The 22,446-nt window shown below is 39.6% G+C and overlaps 2 non-coding genes across 2 annotated transcripts; one reads left to right on the top strand and one right to left on the bottom strand.

Annotated features, from left to right (window-relative positions):
- The first annotated feature begins 5,869 nt into the window (after positions 1 to 5,869).
- LOC112699973 (small nucleolar RNA R71) lies at positions 5,870 to 5,973 on the top strand. The gene has a single exon (XR_003152903.1). It is a non-coding gene; the product is annotated as a small nucleolar RNA R71 (small nucleolar RNA).
- A 15,961-nt stretch (positions 5,974 to 21,934) lies between these two features.
- Positions 21,935 to 22,042, bottom strand: LOC112700009 (small nucleolar RNA R71). The gene has a single exon (XR_003152935.1). It is a non-coding gene; the product is annotated as a small nucleolar RNA R71 (small nucleolar RNA).
- Between the last annotated feature and the right edge of the window lie 404 nt (positions 22,043 to 22,446).

Below are 22,446 nucleotides of genomic sequence, written 5' to 3'. Positions count from 1 at the left end.
TGACAACCACTCTTGTTCTACAAGCAATCAAGGCTCTAGTGAATATCTCTTGGGTTCTTTAACCGAAATCTTCGTGGTATAGGCGAGAACTGATGGCGGCATTCAAGAGAATCCGGAAGGTCTAACCTTGTCTGTGGTATTCTGAGTAGGATTCAATGACTGAATGACTGTGACGTGCTTCAAACTCCTGAGGGCGGGGCGTTAGTGACAGACGCAAAAGAATCACTGGATTCTATTCCGGCCTGATTGAGAACCGACAGATGAATTCCGCTATGCTGTGACAGAGCATATGCAATTGCTTTCACTGAGAGGATGGGAGGTAGCCACTGACAACGGTGAAACCCTTGCTTAAGCTTGCCATGGAAGGGAGTAAGAAGGATTGGATGAAGACAGTAGGAAAGCAGAGAGACGGAAGGGAAGGCATCTTCATGCGCTTATCTGAAGTTCCTACCAATGAATTACATAAGTATCTCTATCTTTACCTTTGTGTTATTTTCGTTCATCACCATTACCATTTGAGTTTGCCTGACTAAGATTTACAAGATGACCATAGCTTGCTTCAATACTAACAATCTCCGTGGGATCGACCCTTACTCGCGTAAGGTTTATTACTTGGACGACCCAGTGCACTTGCTGGTTAGTTGTGCGAAGTTGTGTAATGCCATGGTATTGAGCTACCAAGTTTTTGGGGTTCATGACCAGGGATTATGAGAGTTGTGAAAAAGTATTGTTCACAATTTCGCGCACCAGGCTACATCCCAACCTCTCAGTGAAAAAGGTCCAAATGCTCTGTTACAGCACGGCTAATCATCTGTCGGTTCTTGATCATGTTGGAATAGAATCCCTTGATTCATTTGCGTTTGTCATCACGCCCAGCAATCGCGAGTTTGAAGCTCGTCACAGTCATTCAATCCCAGAATCCTACTCGGAATACCACAGACAAGGTTAGACTTTTCGGATTCCCATGAATGCTGTCATCAATTCCAGCTTATACCATGAAGATTTTGATTAAGGAATCCAAGAGATATGCGCCTGGTCTAAGGTAGAACGGAAGTGGATGTCAGTCACACGTTCATAGATGAGAATGATGATAAGTGTCACGGATCATCACATTCATCATATTGAAGTGTAACGAATATCTTAGAATAAGAACAAGCGGAATTGAATAGAAAATAGTAGTAATTGCATTGAAACTTGAGGTACAGCAGAGCTCCACACCCTTAATCTATGGTGTCTAGAAACTCCACCGTTGAAAATACATAAGTGATGAAGGTTCAGGCATGGCTGAGAGGCCAGACCGCAAAACGTGATCACTAGTCTCCTAAGATGAATAATAAAATAAAACTGAGACCAAAGATGACTAATACAATAGTAAAATGTCCTATTTATACTAGACTAGCTACTAGGGTTTACAGAAGTAAGTAATTTGATGCAGAAATCCACTTTCGGGGCCCACTTGGTGTGTGCTTGGGCTGAGCTTGATCTTTACATGAGCTGAGGCTTATCTTGGAGTTGAACGCCAAGTTGTAACGTGTTTTGGGCGTTCAACTCTGGTTCGTGACGTGTTTCTGGCGTTTGACTCCAGGATGCAGCATGGAACTGGCATTGAGCGCCAGTTTACGTCATCTAATTACGAATTAAGTATGAACTATTATATATTGCTGGAAACCTCTGGATGTCTACTTTCCAACGCCGTTGAGAGTGCGCCATTTGGAGTTCTATAGCTTCAGAAAATCATTTTGAGTTCAGGGAGGTCAGATTCCAACAGCATCAGCAATCCTTTGTCAGCCTCCTATCAGAGTTTTGCTCAGGTCCCTCAATTTCAGCCAGAAAATACCTAAAATCACAGAAAAACACAAAAACTCATAGTAAAGTCCAGAAATGTGAATTTAGCATAAAAACTAATGAAAACATCCCTAAAAGTAACTAGATCATACTAAAAACTATCTAAAAACAATGCCAAAAAGCGTATAAATTATCCGCTCATCACAACACCAAACTTAAATTGTTGCTTGTCCCCAAGCAACTGAAGATCAATTAGGATAAAAAGAAGAGAATATACTATAAATACCAAAATATCAATGAATATTAATTCTAATTAGATGAGCGAGACTTGTAGCTTTTTGCTTCTGAACAGTTTTGGCATCTCACTTTTTCCTTTGAAGTTTAGAATGATTGGCATCTCTAGGAACTTAGAATTTCAGATAGTGTTATTGATTCTCCTAGTTAAGTTTGTTGATTCTTGAACACAGCTACTTTTATGAGTCTTGGCCGTGGCCCTAAGCATTTTGTTTTCCAGTATTACCACTGGATACATAAATGCACAGACACATGACTCGGTGAACCTTTTCAGATTGTGACTCAGCTTTGCTAGAGTCCCCAGTTAGAGGTGTCCAGAGCTCTTAAGCACACTCTTTTTGCTTTGGATCATGACTTTAACCACTCAGTCTCAAGCTTTTCACTTGGACCTGCATGCCACAAGCACATGATTAGGGACAGCTTGATTTAGCCGCTTAGGCCTGGATTTTATTTCCTTGGGCCCTCCTACCTATTGATACTCAAAGCATTGGATCCTTTTTACCCTTGCCTTTTGGTTTTAAGGGCTATTGGCTTTTTCTGCTTGCTTTTTCTTTCTTTAAAATTTTTTTCCGCAAGCCTTTGCTATTCACTACTTTTTCTTGCTTCAAGAATCATTTCATGATTTTTCAGATTATCAATAACATTTCTCTTTGTTCATCATTCTTTCAAGAGCCAACAATTTTAACACTCATAAACAACAAGATCAAAATTATGCACTGTTTAAGCATTCATTTAGAAAATAAAAAGTATTGTCACCACATCAATATAATTAAAATAATTTCAAGGACAATTTTCGAAATTTATGTACTTGTTCTTTTGAATTAAAAATATTTTTCATTTAAGATAAGTGAAGGATTTATGGAATTTATTCATAGCTTTAAGACATAGTTACTCAATACTAATTATCATGAGGTAGAGACACAAAACATAGATAAACATGTAGCATAAAAATCGAAAAACAGAGAAATAAGAACAAGGAAGTTAAGGAATGAGTCCACCTTAGTGAGGGCGGTGCATTTTAAAGGACCAATGGTGCTTTTTGAGCTCCTTTATGTCTCTTCCTTGCTTCTGTTGCATGATCCCTAGTGATTTTGGTGTTCCTATCCTTAGTTGCTCCCAATAATTATGTGGAGGAACATGTATCCTCTGAGGTATCTCAGGGATTTCTTGATGAGGGAATTCCTTATGCCCTCTTGATGTGCAGTCAAATGCTCTATTACTGAGCTATGGACCCTTGAGATGAAACTCTCCATTTCCCATGACTCAGAGGTGGAAGCAATTGTCTTCCCTTTTCTATTCTCTCTTTTTTTTTTTGAGGTTTCTCTGGCCTTAGGTGCCATCAATGGTTATGGAAAAGCAAAAAAAAAAAGCTATGCTTTTACCACACCAAACTTAGAATGTTGCTCGCCCTCGAGCAAAAGAAGAAAGAATAGAAGAATGAGAAGAAGATATGAGGGAGAGGGAGAGATGTTTGTGTTTCGGCCATGTGGGTGGGTTTTGGTGTTAAGGATGGATGTGAGTGGTGAAGAAGAGAGAAGGTGAGTTGAGGTAGGTGGGGATCCTGTGGGGTCCACAGATCCTGAGATGATCTTGTGGGGTCCACAGATCCTAAGGTGTCAAGGATTTACATCCCTGCACCAATGAGTCGTGTAAAATGCCCTCTGCATGCAATCCTGGCGTTTAACGCCAGACTGGTGCTTGTTTCTGGCGTTAAACGCCAGCTCTAAGCTTGTTCTAGGCGTTCAACGCCCGTCTGCAGCATGTTTCTGGCGTTGAACACCAGCTTTTCTCAATGTGCAATCCTGGCGTTTAAACACCAGATTGCTGCATGTTTCTGGCATTCAGTGCCAGATCCATGCTCTATTCTGGCGTTGAACACCAGCCAGATGCTCCTTACTGGCGTTTAAACGCCAGTAAGTCCTTCCTCCAGGGTGTGATTTTTCTTCTGCTGTTTTTTATTCTATTTTTAATTTTAGTATTTTTTTCGTGACTCTACATGATCATGAACTTAATAAAACATAAAAGAACAATAAAAAGAAAAATAAAATTAGATAAATAAAAATTGGGTTACCTCCCAATAAGCACTTCTTTAATGTCAATAGCTTGACAGTGGGCTCTCATTGAGCCACACAGGTGATCAGGTCAATGTTGTAGACTCCCAACACCAAACTTAGAGTTTGGCTGTGGCCTCCCAACACCAAACTTAGAGGTTGATTGTGGGGGTTTTGTTTGACTTTGTACTGAGAGAAGCTCTGCATGCTTACTCTCCCTTGTTACAGAAGGATATCCGTGTGCCTTAAACACAAGGTAGTCCTCATTCAATTGAAGGACTAATTCTCCTCTGTTAACATCTATCACAGCTTCTGCTGTGGCTAGGAAAGGTCTTCCAAGGATGATGCATTCATCCTCCTCCTTCCTAGTGTCTAAGATTATGAAATCAGTAGGAATGTAAAGGCCTTTAACCTTTACCAACACGTCCTCTACTAATCCATAAGCTTGTCTTACTGACCTGTCTGCCAGTTGTAATGAGAATAAGGCAGGTTGTACCTCAATGATCCCCAGCTTCTCCATTACAAAGAGTGGCATAAGATTTATGCCTGACCCTTGGTCACACAGAGCTTTTTCAAAGGTCATGGTGTCTATGGTACAGGGTATTAAGAATTTCCCAGGATCTTGTTTCTTTTGAGGTAAAGTTTGCAGAACCCATGTATCAAGTTCACTAATGAGCAAGGGAGGTTCACCTTCCCAAGTCTCATTACCAAATAACTTGGCATTCAGTTTCATGATGGCTCCTAGATATTGAGCAACTTGCTCTCCAGTTACATCTTCATCCTTTTCAGAGGAAGAATAATATTCAGAGCTCATGAATGGCAGAAGGAGATTTAATGGAATCTCTATGGTCTCTATATAAGCCTCAGATTCCTTTGGATCCTCAATAGGGAACTCCTTCCTGCTTGAGAGACGTCCCATGAGATCTTCCTCATTGGGATTCGCATCCTCTCCCCCTTTCTTGCATTCGGCCATGTTGAGTATATCAATGGCCTTGCACTCTCTCTTTGGATTTTCTTCAGTATTACTTGGGAGAGTACTAGAAGGGGTTTCAGTGATTTTCTTACTCAGATGGCCCACTTGTACCTCCAGATTTCTAATGGAGGACCTTGTTTCATTCATGAAATTTAAAGTGGCCTTAGACAAATCAGAAACTAAATTTGCTAAGTTAGAGGTATTCTGTTCATAATTCTCTGTCTGTTGCTGAGAAGATGATGGATAAGGCTTGATATTGCTGAGCCTATTTCTTCCACTATTATTAAAGCCTTGTTGAGGCTTTTGTTGATCCTTCCATGAGAAATTTGGATGATTTCTCCATGATGAATTATAGGTGTTCCCATAAGGTTCACCCATATAATTTACCTCTGCCATTGCAGGGTTTTCAGGATTATAAGCTTCTTCTTCAAAAGATGCCTCTTTAGTGCTGTTGGATGCATTTTGCCATCCATTCAGACTTTGAGAAATCATGTTGACTTGATGAGTCAACATTTTGTTCTGAGCCAATATGGCATTCAGAGCATCAATTTCAAGAACTCCCTTCCTTTGAGGCGTCCCATTATTCATGGAATTCCTCTCAGAAGTGTACATGAACTGGTTATTTGTAACCATGTCAATAAGTTCTTGAGCTTCTGCAGGCATTTTCTTTAGGTGAGTGAATCCACCTGCAGAATGGTCCAATGACATTTTAGAGAACTCAGATAGACTATAATAGAATATATCTATCATGGTCCATTCTGAAAACATGTCAGAAGGACATCTTTTGGTCATCTGCTTATATCTTTCCCAAGCTTCATAGAGGGATTCACCATCTTTTTGTTTGAAGGTTTGAACATCCACTCTAAGCTTGCTTAGCTTTTGAGGAGTAAAGAACTTAGCCAAGAAGGCCATGACCAACTTATCCCAAGAGTCCAGGCTATCTTTAGGTTAAGAGTCCAACCATGCTCTAGCTCTGTCTCTCACAGCAAAAGGGAAAAGCATGAGCTTGTAGACTTCAGGATCTACTCCATTAGTCTTAACAGTCTCACAGATCTGCAAGAACTCAGTTAAGAACTGGTAGGGATCTTCTGATGGAAGTCCATGAAACTTGCAGTTCTGTTGCATTAGAGCAACTAATTGAGGTTTTAGCTCAAAATTGTTGGCTCCAATGGCAGGAATTGAGATGCTTCTTCCATCAAACTTGGAAGTAGGTGTAGTGTAATCACCAAGCATCCTCCTTGCATTATTGTTGTTGGGTTTGGCTGCCATCTCCTTTTCTTGTTCGAAAATTTCAGCAAGGTTGTCTCTGGATTGTTGTAATTTAGCTTCTCTTAGTTTCCTCTCCAGAGTCCTTTCAGGTTTTGGATCAGCTTCAACAAGAATGCCTTTTTCCTTGTTCCTGCTCATATGAAATAGAAGAGAACAAAAAAAAAGAGGAGGAATCCTCTATGTCACAGTAAAGAGGTTCCTTATTATTAGTAGAAGAAGAAAGGGAATAAAGAAAGGAGAATCCAAACACAAGGGTAAGGATAGAGGCAGTGATTTGAGATGAAGAAAGGTGAAGAGAGGTGTTAGTAAATGAATAAATAAATAGGAAAAGATGAGAGAGGGAGAAATTTTTGAAATTAAATTTTGAAAAGGAGTTAAATAATTTTCGAAATTAAAGATAAGAAATAAAATTAAAAATTAAAATTTAAAACAATTAATTAATTAAAAAAAGAACTTTTGAAAAAGAGAGAGATATTTTCGAAAATTAGAGAGAGAAAAGTAGTTAGGTGGCTTTGAAAAAGATAAGAAACAAACAAAAAGTCAAATAGTTAGTTGAAAAAGATTTGAAAATCAAATTTGAAAAGATAAGAAAATAAGAAGATAAGATAAGATATTTTGAAATCAAATTTTTTTTTTGAAAAAGATAAAATTTTGAAAAAGATATGATATAAAAGATATGAAAAAAAGATATGATTTTTAAGAAAAAGATATTTTGAAAAAGATTAAATTTTTAAAATTAAAATTAATTACTTAACTAATAATAAACTAAAAGATATGATTCTAGAATTTAAAGATTGAACCTTTCTTAACAAGAAAGTAACAAACTTCAAATTTTTGAATCAATCACATTAATTGTTAATGTAGTTTCAAAAATTTGAAATAAAATTAAGAAAAAGATTTTGAAAATAATTTTAAAATTTTCGAAAGTAATAAGATAAAAATGAAAAAGATTTATTTTTGAAAAAGTTTTGAAAAGATAGGATTTTTAAAATTGAAAATTTGACTTGACTTGTAAGAAACAACTAATTTTAAAAATTTTTGACTAAGTCAACTCAAATTTTCGAAAATTATGAGAAAAAAAAGGAAAAGATATTTTTTGATTTTTGAATTTTTAATGATGAGAGAGAAAAACAACAAAAATGACTCACAACATGAAAATTATGAATCAAAACTCATGATGCATGCAAGAACACTATGAATATCAAGATGAACACCAAGAACACTTTGAAGATCATGATGAACATCAAGAACATATTTTTTAAAAATTTTTGATGCAAAGAAAACATGCAAGACACCAAACTTAGAATTCTTTAATGCATGGATACTATGAATGCAAAAATGCATATGAAAAACAATAAAAGACACAAAACAAGAAAACATCAAGATCAAACAAGAAGATTTACCAAGAACAACTTGAAGATCATGAAGAACACCATGAGTGCATGAATTTTCGAAAAATGCAAGATAGAATTTTTAAAGCATGCAATTGACACCAAACTTAAAAATTGACTCAAGACTCAAACAAGAAACACAAAATATTTTTTATTTTTATGATTTTATAATTTTTTTGTGTATTTTATTTTATTAATTTTTTTTTCGAAAATATTCTTTAGGAAAATGAAAAAGAGAAAAAAATTTTGAAAGACTTTTTTGAAAAATTTTTGAAATTAAAACAAAAAGAAAATTACCTGATCTGAGCAACAAGATGAACCGTCAGTTGTCCAAACTTGAACAATCCCCGGCAACGGCGCCAAAAACTTGGTGGACGAAATTGTGATCATCAACAATGGCTCCAAAGACTTGGTGCTCTTAAACATGAATCACACTTTGTCACAACTCCGCACAACTAACCAGCAAGTGTACTGGATCGTCCAAGTAATACCTTACGTGAGTAACGGTCGATCCCACAGAGATTGTTGGTATGAAGCAAGCTATGTCACCTTGTAAATCCCAGTCAGGCGGATTCAAATTGATAGTTGTTTTCAGAAAATATAAAAAGACACTTAATTAAATAATAAAGGATAGAAATACTTATGTAAATTCATTAGTGGGAATTTCAGATAGGTGTATGGAGATGCTGTGTTCTTTCTGAATCTCTGCTTTCCTACTCCTTTCATCCAATCTTTGTCACTCCTTTTCTATGGCAAGCTGTATGTAGGGCATCACCGTTGTCAATGGCTACATCCCATCCTCTCAGTGAAAAAGGTCCAAATGCTCTGTCACAGTGATGAGCGGATAATTTGTATGCTTTTTGGCATTGTTTTTAGTATGTTTTTAGTATAATCTAGTTAGTTTTTAGTATATTTTTATTAGTTTTTAGCTAAAATTCACTTTTCTGGACTTTACTATGAGTTTGTGTGTTTTTCTGTGATTTCAGGTATTTTCTGGCTGAAATTGAGGGTCCTGAGCAAAAATCTGATTCTGAGACCAAAAAGGACTGCAGATGCTATTAGATTCTGACCTCCCTGCACTCGAAGTAGATTTTCTGGAGCTACAGAAGCCCAATTGGCGCGCTCTCAACGGCGTTGGAAAGTAGACATCTTGGGCTTTCCAGCAATATATGATAGTCCATACCTTTGCCCAAGATTTGATGGCCCAAACCGGCGTGGCAAAACACCCTCAGAAATTCCAGCGTTAAACGCCGGAACTGGCATAAAACTTGGAGTTAAACGCCCAAACTGGCATGAAAGCTGGCGTTTAACTCCAGAAAAGGTCTCTACACGAAATTGCTTCATTGCTCAGCCCAAGCACACACCAAGTGGACCCAGAAGTGGATTTTTACGTCATTTACTCATTTCTGTACACCCTAGGCTACTAGTTTACTATTAATAGGATCTTTTGACATTGTAACGGACGACCGGATGACCTCATGACACTTTACACGTTTCTCATTGTATCTTCTACAGCATGAGTCTCTAAACCCCATGGTTGGGGGTGAGGAGCTCTGCTGTGTCTTGATGGATTAATGCAATTACTACTGTTTCTCATTCAATCATGTTTGTTTCCATTCTAAGATAATACTTGTTCTTAATCCGGATGAATGTGATGATCCGTGACAATCATCATCATTCTCAACTATGAACGCGTGCCTGATAACCACCTCCGTTCTACCTTAGATTAAGTAGTTATCTCTTGGATTCTTTAACCGGAATCTTCGTGGTATAAGCTAGAATTGATGGCGGCATTCAAGAGGATCCGGAAGGTCTAAACCTTGTCTGTGGTATTCTGAGTAGGATTCGATGATTGAATGACTGTGACGTGCTTCAATCTCCTGAAGGCGGGGCGTTAGTGACAGACGCAAAAGAATCACTGGATTCTATTCCGGCCTGATTGAGAACCGACAGATGAATTCCGCTATGCTGTGACAGAGCATATGCAATCGCTTTCACTGAGAGGATGGGAGGTAGCCATTGACAACGGTGAAACCCTACATACAGCTTGCCATGGAAGGAGACTTGCGTGTTTGAAGAAGAAGACAGTAGGAAAGCAGAGATTCAGAAGATGGAGCATCTCCAAACCTCAACCTATTCTCCATTACTGCAAAACAAGTAATCATTTCATGTTCTTTTGCTTTTCACAATCAATCCTGATAATTTCTGATATCCTGACTAAGATTTACAAGATAGCCATAGCTTGCTTCAAGCCGACAATCTCTGTGGGATCGACCCTTGCTCACGCAAGGTATTACTTGGACGACCCAGTACACTTGCTGGTTAGTTGTGCGGGATTGCAAAAGTGTGATTGCAATTTCGTGCACCAAGTTTTTGGCGCCGTTGCCGGGGATTGTTGAGTTTGGACAACTGACGGCTTATCTTGTTGCTTAGATTAGGACTGTTTTATTTTTGTTGGTTTAGAGTCTTTTAGTTGAGTCTAGTTCTATATTCTAAGTTTGGTGTCAATTGCATGCTTTTGTTTTTCTTTTGATTTTCGATTTTTGCACGTTTTTAGTCCCTTTTTGATTTACAAAAATTCTAAGTTTGGTGTCCTCTTTGTGTTTTTCCCTTAAAAATTTTCGAAAACTGTGTGTTTGATTTTCTAAAATTTTAAGTTTGGTGTCTTTTTATGTTTTTCTCTTTCCTCTTTTCAAAATCAAATCTTTTTCATAAAAATTTTTCAATCATATCTTTTTAATTGCTGTTTTCAAAATCTTTTTGATTAACTAATTGATTCAGTTTTCAATTTACTTAGATCTTATTTTCTTTTTGATTTTCGAATTTTTATTTTAATTTTCCTTTGTTCTATTTTAGTTTTTCGTTTATTCAAAAAAAATAACAAAAACAAAATTTATCTCTTTGCAATCATCATCATTTCCCTTTTGTCCATTATGGACTTAAATGGGATTAATCAGTCCAAAAGGACTCTGGGGTCATATGCTAACCCCATTACAACTGCATATGGGAGTAGCATCTGTACACCTCCCATCAAAGCAAGCAGCTTTGAACTAAATCCTCAACTCATTATCATAGTGCAGCAAAATTGCCAGTATTCCGGTCTTCCACAGGAAGAACCTACTGAGTTTCTGGCATAGTTTTTACAAATTGCTGACACAGTACATGATAAAGAGGTAGATCAGGATGTCTACAGACTATTGTTGTTTCCATTTGCTGTAAAAGATCAAGCTAAAAGGTGGTTGAATAACCAACCTACAGCAAGCATAAAGACATGGAAACAGTTGTCAGACAAATTCCTGAGTCATTTTTACCCTCCAAAAAGGATGACACAGTTAAGGCTGGACATCCAAGGCTTTAAACAAGAGGATAATGAATCCCTTTATAATGCCTGGGAGAGGTATAGAGGTATGCTAAGGAAATGTCCCTCTGAAATGTTTTCAGAGTGGGTACAGTTAGACATTTTCTATTATGGGCTTACAGAAAAAGCTCAGATGTCTTTAGACCACTCAGCTGGTGGATCTATACACATGAGGAAGACAATTGAAGAAGCTCAAGAGCTTATAGACACTGTTGCTAGAAACCAATATTTGTATTCTAGCAATGAGTTCTCTCCAAAAGAGGAAGTCATGACAGTAGTCACTGACCCTAATCCTCAAGAACAGATAAATGAGCTTAATCAACAATTGCTCCTGATGACAGAACAGTTAGCAGACTTTAAAGAGATGCTCTATGAAACTAAAGTTGCTAACAAGAGCATAGAACTGCAGTTGAATCAAGCAAAACAGCAAATATCTAAACAGATAACAGAGGAATGTCAAGCAGTTCAATTGAGGAGTGGGAAGACCCTGAATAACACTGCTCAAAAGAGTAAAAAGCCAAACAAGGAACAATTGACAGAGGACGACCAAACCACTGTTCAAAATCCCTCTGAGGACAGTAAGAGCCCAGAGAGGAATGCTATTGGCGTTCAAACGCCAGAAAGGGAAGGAAAGCTGGCGTTAAACGCCCATTCCTTGCCCAGTTCTGGCGTTCAAACGCCAGAAAAGGGGGAAAAGTTGGCGTTTAACACCCAAACTTCACCCATTCCTAGTGTTCAGACGCCTGGGGAGAATCAGACACCTGAGAGTGCTGACAGTAATCCCTCTAACAAGGCTTCTTCAACCACTTCTGTAAGGAATAAACCTGCAGCATCTAAGGTTGAAGAATATAAAGCCAAGATGCCTTATCCTCAAAAACTCTGCCAAGCGGAACAGGATAAGCAATTTGCCCGCTTTGCAGACTATCTAAGGACTCTTGAAATAAAGATTCCGTTTGCAGAGGCACTTGAGCAAATACCTTCTTATGCTAAGTTCATGAAAGAAATCTTAAGTCATAAGAAGGATTGGAGAGAAACTGAAAAAGTGTTTCTCACTGAAGAATGCAGTGCAGTCATATTAAAGAGCTTACCAGAAAAGCTTCAAGATCCAGGGAGCTTTATGATACCATGCACATTAGAAGGTGCTTGCACCAAGACAGCTCTATGTGATCTTGGAGCAAGCATCAATCTAATACCTGCATCCACTATCAGAAAGCTTGGGTTGACTGGAGAAGTCAAACCAACCCGGATATGCCTCCAACTTGCTGATGGCTCCATTAAATACCCATCAGGCATAATTGAGGACATGATTGTCAAGGTTGGGCCATTCGCCTTTCCAACTGACTTTGTGGTGCTGGAAATGGAGGAGCACAAGAGTGCAACTCTCATTCTAGGAAGACCCTTCCTAGCAACTGGACGAACTCTTATTGATGTACAAAAAGGGGAAGTAACCTTGAGGGTCAATGAGGATGAGTTTAAGTTGAATGCTGTAAAAGCCATGCAGCATCCAGACACACCAAATGACTGCATGGGCGCTGACATTATTGACTCTCTGGTAGAAGAGATCAATATGGCTGAAAGCCTAGAATCAGAGCTTGAGGACATCTTCAAAGATGCTCAACCTGATCAAGAAGAACTAGAGGAGGCAAAGGAATTTTCGAAAATTCCTCAGGAGGAGGATAAGCCTCCCAAGCTTGAACTCAAACCACTACCACCATCCCTGAAATATGCATTTCTGGGAGGGGGTGAAACTTTTCCAGTGATTATAAGCTCTGCTTTAAATTCATAGGAAGAGGAAGCACTGATTCAAGTGCTAAGGACACACAAGACAGCTCTTGGGTGGTCCATAAGTGATCTTAAGGGCATTAGCCCAGCTAGATGCATGCACAAGATCCTATTGGAGGATAATGCCAAACCAGTGGTCCAACCACAGAGGAGGCTAAATCCTGCCATGAAGGAGGTGGTGCAGAAAGAAGTCACTAAATTACTAGAGGCTGGGATTATTTATCCTATTTCTGATAGCCCCTGGGTGAGCCCTGTCCAAGTTGTTCCCAAAAAGGGAGGCATGACAGTGGTTCATAATGAAAAAAATGAACTGGTTCCTACAAGGACAGTCACAGGGTGGCGCATGTGTATTGACTACAGAAGGCTCAATACAGCCACCAGAAAGGATCACTTTCCTTTACCATTCATAGACCAAATGCTAGAAAGACTAGCTGGCCATGATTATTACTGCTTTTTGGATGGCTATTCAGGCTACAACCAAATTGCAGTAGACCCTCAGGACCAAGAGAAAACAGCATTCACTTGCCCTTCTGGCGTGTTTGCCTACAGGAGGATGCCTTTTGGTCTGTGCAATGCACCTGCAACCTTTCAGAGGTGCATGCTCTCTATCTTCTCAGATATGGTAGAGAAATTTCTGGAAGTCTTCATGGATGACTTCTCAGTATATGGAGACTCATTCAGCTCCTGTCTTAATCACCTAGCCCTTGTCCTGAAAAGGTGCCAAGAGACTAACCTGGTTTTAAACTGGGAGAAATGTCACTTTATGGTGACTGAAGGAATTGTTCTTGGGCACAAAATTTCAAACAAGGGAATAGAGGTGGATAAGGCAAAGGTAGAGGTAATTGAAAAATTACCACCACCTGCCAATGTTAAGGCAATCAGAAGCTTTCTGGGACATGCAGGGTTCTACAGAAGGTTTATAAAGGATTTTTCAAAAATTGCAAAACCTCTGAGTAACCTGTTAGCTGCCGACACACCATTTGTGTTTGACACACAGTGTCTGCAGGTGTTTGAGACCCTGAAAGCTAAGCTGGTCACAGCACCAGTCATCTCTGCACCAGATTGGACATTGCCATTTGAACTAATGTGTGATGCCAATGACCATGCCATTGGTGCAGTGTTGGGACAGAGGCATAACAAGCTTCTGCACGTCATTTACTATGCCAGCCGTGTTCTAAATGATGCACAGAAGAACTACACAACCACAGAAAAAGAGTTACTTGCAGTGGTCTATGCCATTGACAAGTTTAGATCCTATCTAGTGGGATCCAAAGTGGTTGTGTACACTGACCATGCTGCTCTTAAATATCTACTCACAAAGCAGGATTCAAAACCCAGGCTCATTAGATGGGTGTTGCTTCTGCAAGAGTTTGATATAGAAATAAGAGACAGAAAAGGGACAGAGAACCAAGTAGCAGATCATCTGTCCCGAATAGAACCAGTAGCTGGGGCGTCCCTCCCTTCTACTGAGATCTCAGAGACTTTCCCAGATGAGCAACTATTTGCCATTCAGGAAGCTCCATGGTTTGCAGATATTGCAAATTTTAAAGCTGTGAGGTTCATACCCAAAGAGTACAGTTACATGCAGAGAAAGAAATTAATTTCAGATGCCAAGTACTACCTCTGGGATGAACCATATCTCTTCAAGAGATGTGCTGACGGAGTGATCCGCAGGTGTGTACCCAGAGAAGAAGCACAAAGGATCCTATGGCACTGCCATGGATCACAGTATGGAGGACATTTTGGAAGTGAGCGAACAGCCACTAAAGTCCTCCAATGTGGCTTCTACTGGCCTACTCTCTATAAAGATTCCCGAGAGTTTGTGCGTAACTGTGACAGTTGCCAAAGAGCTGGTAACCTGCCTCATGGATATGCCATGCCTCAACAAGGGATATTAGAGATAGAACTATTTGATGTATGGGGAATTGACTTCATGGGGCCATTCCCACCATCATACTCAAACACTTACATTCTGGTGGCAGTAGACTATGTGTCTAAGTGGGTAGAAGCGATTGCTACACCCACCAATGATACTAAGACCGTACTGAAATTCCTCCAGAAAAATATTTTCAGCAGATTTGGCGTTCCCAGAGTGCTAATCAGTGATGGGGGCACTCATTTCTGCAATAAACAGCTACACCTTGCTATGGTTAGATATGGAATTAGCCACAAAGTGGCAACTGCGTATCATCCACAGACAAATGGGCAAGCTGAGGTCTCTAACAGAGAGCTAAAGAGAATCCTGGAACGGACTGTGATGGCTCGAAGAAAGGATTGGGCAAAGAGCTTGGATGATGCTCTGTGGGCATACAGAACAGCATTCAAGACTCCTATAGGAACCTCTCCATACCAACTGGTGTATGGGAAGGCCTGTCATTTGCCTGTGGAACTGGAACATAAAGCCTATTGGGCAACCAGATTCCTAAACATGGATGCACAGTTAGCTGGTGAAAAAAGACTGCTCCAGCTAAATGAGCTAGAGGAGTTCAGACCCAATGCCTTTGAAAATGCAAAAATTTATAAGGAAAAAGCAAAGAAATGGCATGACAAGAAGTTGTCAACCAGAGTCTTTGAGCCAGGACAAAAAGTTCTGCTCTTCAACTCTAGGCTCAGACTGTTTCCAGGAAAACTCAAATCTTGTTGGAGGGGTCCGTATGTGATTACAGGAGTGTCACCATATGGATATGTTGAGCTTCAGGATATTGATTCTGACAAGAAGTTCATTGTTAATGGACAGAGAATCAAGCACTATCTTGAAGGAAATTTTGAGCAGGAATGCTCAAAACTGAGACTTGAGTGATTCTCAGTGAAGGTCCAGCTAAAGACAGTAAAGAAGCGCTTGCTGGGAGGCAACCCAGTCATTAGTAGGTTGTATGATTAGTTCTTACAGAGGCAAATATCAAAAATGAAGGAATTCACAGAGTTACAGAAGGATTCAGCTCAAAAAGCAGAGAAAATGAGCTTACAGGCGAAAAAACGCCAGTAAGGGGCATTTTGGGCGTTAAACGCCAGAATGGGTACCATTCTGGGCGTTTAACGCCAGGAATGGTGCCATTTTGGGCGTTAAACGCCAGAATGGGCACCATTCTGGGCGTTTAACGCCAGGTGTGCAGCATCCTGGGCGTTTTGAAAAATGCCCAGTGATAAAGGCTTTCTGGCATTTAACGCCAGCCAGGGCACCTGGCTGGGCGTTAAACGCCCAAAAGGGGTGCCAATTGGGCGTTAAACGCCAGAATGAGTGCCATTCTAGGCGTTTAACGCCAGAAAGGTGGGGGGACAACATTTTTGTTTTCAACTCAAATTTTTTCAAACTTTCCTCTTTTTACCCATACTCTTCTACATAAATGCACTTCAACCTTTCATCATTCACTTTCAAATCATCACAAATCAAAACCATTCTTCAAATCTATTTCAAATTAATCCCAAATCTTCTTCAAAAACTCACCCTTTTCTCAATTTCTTTCCATATCTTCTCAAATCTCCTTTCAAATCTCTCTTTTTTTTCGAAAAACCTCTCCCCCTCACCTTATAAATTCGTGTTTGGCTTCCTCTTTCCACCACACCATTCGAATTTCCTCTTCCTCTCTCTCTCTCTCTCTTCTCTTCTTTCTTCTCTTTTTGCTTGAGGACAAGCAAAACCTCTAAGTTTGGTGTGCTTTTCCGTGATCACTAAGCCAAGATTCATCAAGATCATGGCTCCTAAGGGAAAACAAACCAACTCAAGAGGAAAGAAAGAGACTAATCCAAAGAATCTTTGGAATCAAGAGAAGTTCTTAACCATAGAACATGAAGACCATTATCACAAAATAATGGGTCTGAGGTCAGTGATCCCGGAAGTTAAATTTGATCTGAAAGAAGATGAATACCCGGAGATCCAAGAGCAAATTCGAAACAGAGGATGGGAAGTTCTGACCAATCCTGAAATAAAGGTTGGAAGGAACATGGTTCAGGAATTCTACTCTAATCTGTGGCTAACAGATAAGCAGAGAATGACTGGAACTGCTTACCATACCTACAGAACCATGGTCAGAGGGAAAGTTATGTACTTCCATCTGGACAAAATAAGAGAAATCTTCAAACTACCTCAACTGCAAGATGATCCTGACTCCTTCAATAGGAGGATAGTGAGAGTAGATAAAGGGTTGGATCAAGTTCTAGAGGACATATGCCTCCCTGGGACTAAGTGGATAACCAATTCAAAGGGTGTCCCAAACCAACTCAAGAGGGGAGACCTCAAGCCAATTGCAAGAGGGTGGCTAGACTTTATTGGGCATTCCATACTACCCACTAGCAACCGTTCTGAGGTCACCATCAAGAGAGCAGTGATGATTCATTGCATTATGCTTGGAAAAGAAGTGGAGGTTCATCATGTGATTGCTTGTGAGATCTACACAATTGCAAATAAGAATTCCACTGAAGCCAAACTGGCTTACCCAAGCTTGATCTCCTTGCTCTGTAAAGAGGCTGGGGTGAAGATGGGAGTAGATGAGTTCATACCCATTGAACACCCAATCACCAAGAAGTCAATGGAAGGACAAGTGCAAGACAACTCTATCAAGAGGAGGGCGCAGGAATTCCTCCCTGAATTCCCAAGAATTGACTACTGGACCAGCCTAGAAGCATCCATCTCCAAGCTGCAAGAGACTATGGAGCAACTGAAGGAAGAACAGCAGAATCAGAACTGCATGCTCTGCAAATTGCTGAAGGAACAAGAGAAGCAGGGGCGTGAACTCCAAGAATTGAAATGCCAAAAGTTCTCCTCTCAAGCTGAGGGAGCATCCACTTCTCAAAATCAAGGTTGTTGAGTCCTAACTCTGTGAAAACCTCTATCATTAGGAGCCTATGTTTGCATTTTTTTCCTTTGTTTTGTTTTTATTTTTCGTTTTTCTAGTCTCATTTTATATCTATTTTTGAGTCTTGTTTTAATTCATAATTAATAAAATTGAATTTTTATGCCTTAAAGATATGAATGTCCTATGAATCCATCACCTCTCTTAAATGAAAAATGCTTTAATCACAAAAGAACAAGAAGTACAGGATTTCAAAATTTATCATTGAAACTAGTTGAATTAGTTTGATGTGGTGACAATACTTTTTGTTTTCTGAATGAATGCTTGAACAGTGCATATGTCTCTTGAATTTGTTGTTTTGAGAATGTTAAAATTGTTGGCTCTTGAAAGAATGAGGAAAAAGAAAACTGTTATTGAGGATCTAAAATCATTAGACTGATTCTTGAAGCAAGAAAAAGCAGTGGATACAAAAAAAAAATTTCAAAAAAAAAAATTTCGAAAAAAAAAAAGAAAAGAGAAAAAGAAAAGAAATAAAGTTGTAATCCAAGGCAACAAGAGTGTGCTTAAGAACCCTGGACACCTCTAATTGGGGACTTTAGCAAAGCTGAGTCACAATCTGAAAGGGTTCACCCAATTATGTGTCTGTGGCATGTATGTATCCAGTGGTAATACTGGAAGACAGAGTGCTTTGGGCCACAGCCAAGACTCATACACTAGCTATGTTCAAGAATCATTATGCTCAACTAAGAGAATCAATAACACTATCTGAGTTCTGAGTTCTTATAGATGCCAATCATTCTGAACTTCAAGGGATAGAGTGAGATGCCAAAACTGTTCGGAGGCAAAAAGCTACTAGTCCCGCTCATCTAATTGGAACTATGTTTCCTTGATATTTTGGAGTCTATAGTATATTCTCTTCTTTTTATCCTATTTTGATTTTCAGTTGCTTGGGGACAAGCAACAATTTAAGTTTGGTGTTGTGATGAGCGGATAATTTGTATGCTTTTTGGCATTGTTTTTAGTATGTTTTTAGTATAATCTAGTTAGTTTTTAGTATATTTTTATTAGTTTTTAGCTAAAATTCACTTTTCTGGACTTTACTATGAGTTTGTGTGTTTTTCTGTGATTTCAGGTATTTTCTGGCTGAAATTGAGGGTCCTGAGCAAAAATCTGATTCCGAGACCAAAAAGGACTGCAGATGCTGTTGGATTCTGACCTCCCTGCACTCGAAGTGGATTTTCTGGAGCTACAGAAGCCCAATTGGCGCGCTCTCAACGGCGTTGGAAAGTAGACATCCTGGGATTTCCAGTAATATATGATAGTCCATACTTTGCCCAAGATTTGATGGCCCAAACCGGCGTGGCAAAACACCCTCAGAAATTCCAGCGTTAAACGCCGGAACTGGCATAAAACTTGGAGTTAAACGCCCAAACTGGCATGAAAGCTGGCATTTAACTCCAGAAAAGGTCTCTACACGAAATTGCTTCATTGCTCAGCCCAAGCACACACCAAGTGGACCCAGAAGTGGATTTTTACGTCATTTACTCATTTCTGTATACCCTAGGCTACTAGTTTACTATTAATAGGATCTTTTGACATTGTAACGGACGACCGGATGACCTCATGACACTTTACACGTTTCTCATTGTATCTTCTACAGCATGAGTCTCTAAACCCCATGGTTGGGGGTGAGGAGCTCTGCTGTGTCTTGATGGATTAATGCAATTACTACTGTTTCTCATTCAATCATGTTTGTTTCCATTCTAAGATAATACTTGTTCTTAATCCGGATGAATGTGATGATCCGTGACAATCATCATCATTCTCAACTATGAACGCGTGCCTGATAACCACCTCCGTTCTACCTTAGATTAAGTAGTTATCTCTTGAATTCTTTAACCGGAATCTTCGTGGTATAAGCTAGAATTGATGGCGGCATTCAAGAGGATCCGGAAGGTCTAAACCTTGTCTGTGGTATTCTGAGTAGGATTCGATGATTGAATGACTGTGACGTGCTTCAATCTCCTGAAGGCGGGGCATTAGTGACAGACGCAAAAGAATCACTGGATTTTATTCCGGCCTGATTGAGACCCGACAGATGAATTCCGCTATGCTGTGACAGAGCATATGCAATCGCTTTCACTGAGAGGATGGGAGGTAGCCATTGACAACGGTGAAACCCTACATACAGCTTGCCATGGAAGGAGACTTGCGTGTTTGAAGAAGAAGACAGTAGGAAAGCAGAGATTCAGAAGATGGAGCATCTCCAAACCTCAACCTATTCTCCATTACTGCAAAACAAGTAATCATTTCATGTTCTTTTGCTTTTCACAATCAATCCTGATAATTTCTGATATCCTGACTAAGATTTACAAGATAGCCATAGCTTGCTTCAAGCCGACAATCTCTGTGGGATCGACCCTTGCTCACGCAAGGTATTACTTGGACGACCCAGTACACTTGCTGGTTAGTTGTGCGGGATTGCAAAAGTGTGATTGCAATTTCGTGCACCACACAGCATGGCTAATCATCTGTCGGTTCTCGATCATGTTGGAATAGAATCCCTTGATTCTTTTGCGTTTGTCATCATGCCCAGCAATCACGAGTTTGAAGCTCGTCACAGTCATTCAATCCTAGAATCCTACTCAGAATACTACAGACAAGGTTAGACTTTCCGGATTCCCATGAATGCTGCCATCAATTCTAGCTTATACCACGAAAATTCTGATTAAGGAATCCAAGAGATATGCGCCCGGTCTAAGGTAGAACGGAAGTGGGTGTCAGTCACGCGTTCATAGGTGATTATGATGATGAGTGTCACGGATCATCACATTCATCATGTTGAAGTATAACGAATATCTTAGAATAAGAACAAGCGGAATTGAATAGAAAATAGTAGTAATTGCATTGAAACTTGAGGTACAGCAGAGCTCCACACCCTTAATCTATGGTGTGTAGAAACTTCACCGTTGAAAATACATAAGTGATGAAGGTTCAGGCATGGCCGAGAGGCCAGCCCCCAAAACGTGATTACTAGTCTCTTAAGATGAATAATAAAATAAAACTGAGACCAAAGATGACTAATACAATAGTGAAACGTCCTATTTATACTAGACTAGCTACTAGTGATTACAAAAGTAAGTAATTTGATGCAGAAATCCACTTTTGGGGCCCACTTGGTGTGTTCTTGGGCTGAGCTTGATCTTTACACGAGCTGAGGCTTATCTTGGAGTTGAACGCCAAGTTGTAACGTGTTTTGGGCATTCAACTCTGGTTCGTGACGTGTTTCTGGCGTTTGACTCCAGGATGCAGCATGGAACTGGCGTTGAGCTCCCGTTTACGTCATCTAATTACGAATTAAGTATGGACTATTATATATTTCTGGAAAGCTCTGGATGTCTACTTTCCAACGCCGTTGAGAGCGCTCAATTTGGAGTTTTGTAGCTCCAGAAAATCCATTTTGAGTTCAGGGAGGTCAGATTCTAACAGCATCAGCAGTCCTTTGTCAGCCTCCTATTAGAGTTTTGCTCAGGTCCCTCAATTTCAGCCAGAAAATACCTAAAATTACAGAAAAAGACACAAACTCATAGTAAAGTCCAGAAATGTGAATTTAGCATAAAAACTATTGAAAACATCCCTAAAAGTAACTAGATCATACTAAAAACTACCTAAAAACAATGCCAAAAAGTGTATAAATTATCCGCTCATCATATGAGCAGGAGCAAGAACAAGAACATTCTTGTTGAAGCAGATCCTAAACCTGAAAGGACTTTGAAGAGGAAACTAAGAGAAGCTAAATTACAACAATCCAGAGACAACCTTACAGAAAATTTCTAAAAAGAATAGGAGATGGCAGCCGAAAATAATAATGCAAGGAGGATGTTTGGTGATTATACTACACCTACTTCCAAGTTTGATGGAAGAAGCATCTCAATCCCTGCCATTGGAGTAAACAATTTTGAGCTGAAACCTTAACTAGTTGCTCTAATGCAACAGAACTGCAAGTTCCATGGACTTCTATCAGAAGATCCCTACCAGTTTTTAACTGAGTTCTTGCAGATCTGTGAGACTGTTAAGACTAATGGAGTAGATCTTGAAGTCTACAGGCTCATGCTTTTCCCTTTTGCTGTAAGAGACAGAGCTAGAACATGGTTGGATTCACAACCTAAAGATAGCCTAGACTCATGGGATAAGCTGGTCGCGGCCTTTTTGGCTAAGTTCTTTCCTCCTCAAAGCTGAGCAAGCTTAGAGTGGATGTTCAGACCTTCAAACAAAAAGATGGTGAATCCCTCTATGAAGCTTGGGAAAGATACAAGCAGATGACCAAAAGGTGTCCTTCTGACATGCTTTCAGAGTGGACCATTTTGGATATATTCTATTATGGTCTATCTGAGTTTTCCAAGATGTCACTGGACCATTCTGCAGGTGGATCCATTCACCTAAAGAAAACGCCTGCAGAAGCTCAAGAACTCATTGACATGGTTGCAAATAACCAGTTCATGTACACTTCTGAGAGGAATTCTGTGAGTAATGGGACACCTCTGAGGAAGGGAGTTCTTGAAATTGATGCTCTGAATGCCATATTGGCTCAGAATAAAAGGTTGACTCAGCAAGTCAACATGATTTCTCAAAGTCTGAATGGATGGCAAAATGCATCCAACAGTACTAAAGAGGCATCTTCTGAAGAAGAAGCCTATGATCCTGAGAACCATGCAATGGCAGAGGTAAATTACATGGGTGAACCTTATGGAAA

The sequence above is a fragment of the Arachis hypogaea genome, chromosome 6 (genome assembly GCF_003086295.3).
Source record: "Arachis hypogaea cultivar Tifrunner chromosome 6, arahy.Tifrunner.gnm2.J5K5, whole genome shotgun sequence".
Classification (NCBI taxonomy): Eukaryota; Viridiplantae; Streptophyta; class Magnoliopsida; order Fabales; family Fabaceae; genus Arachis; species Arachis hypogaea.
Note: the sequence above shows the minus strand (reverse complement) of the source record. Positions and strands in the feature narration are given on the sequence as shown.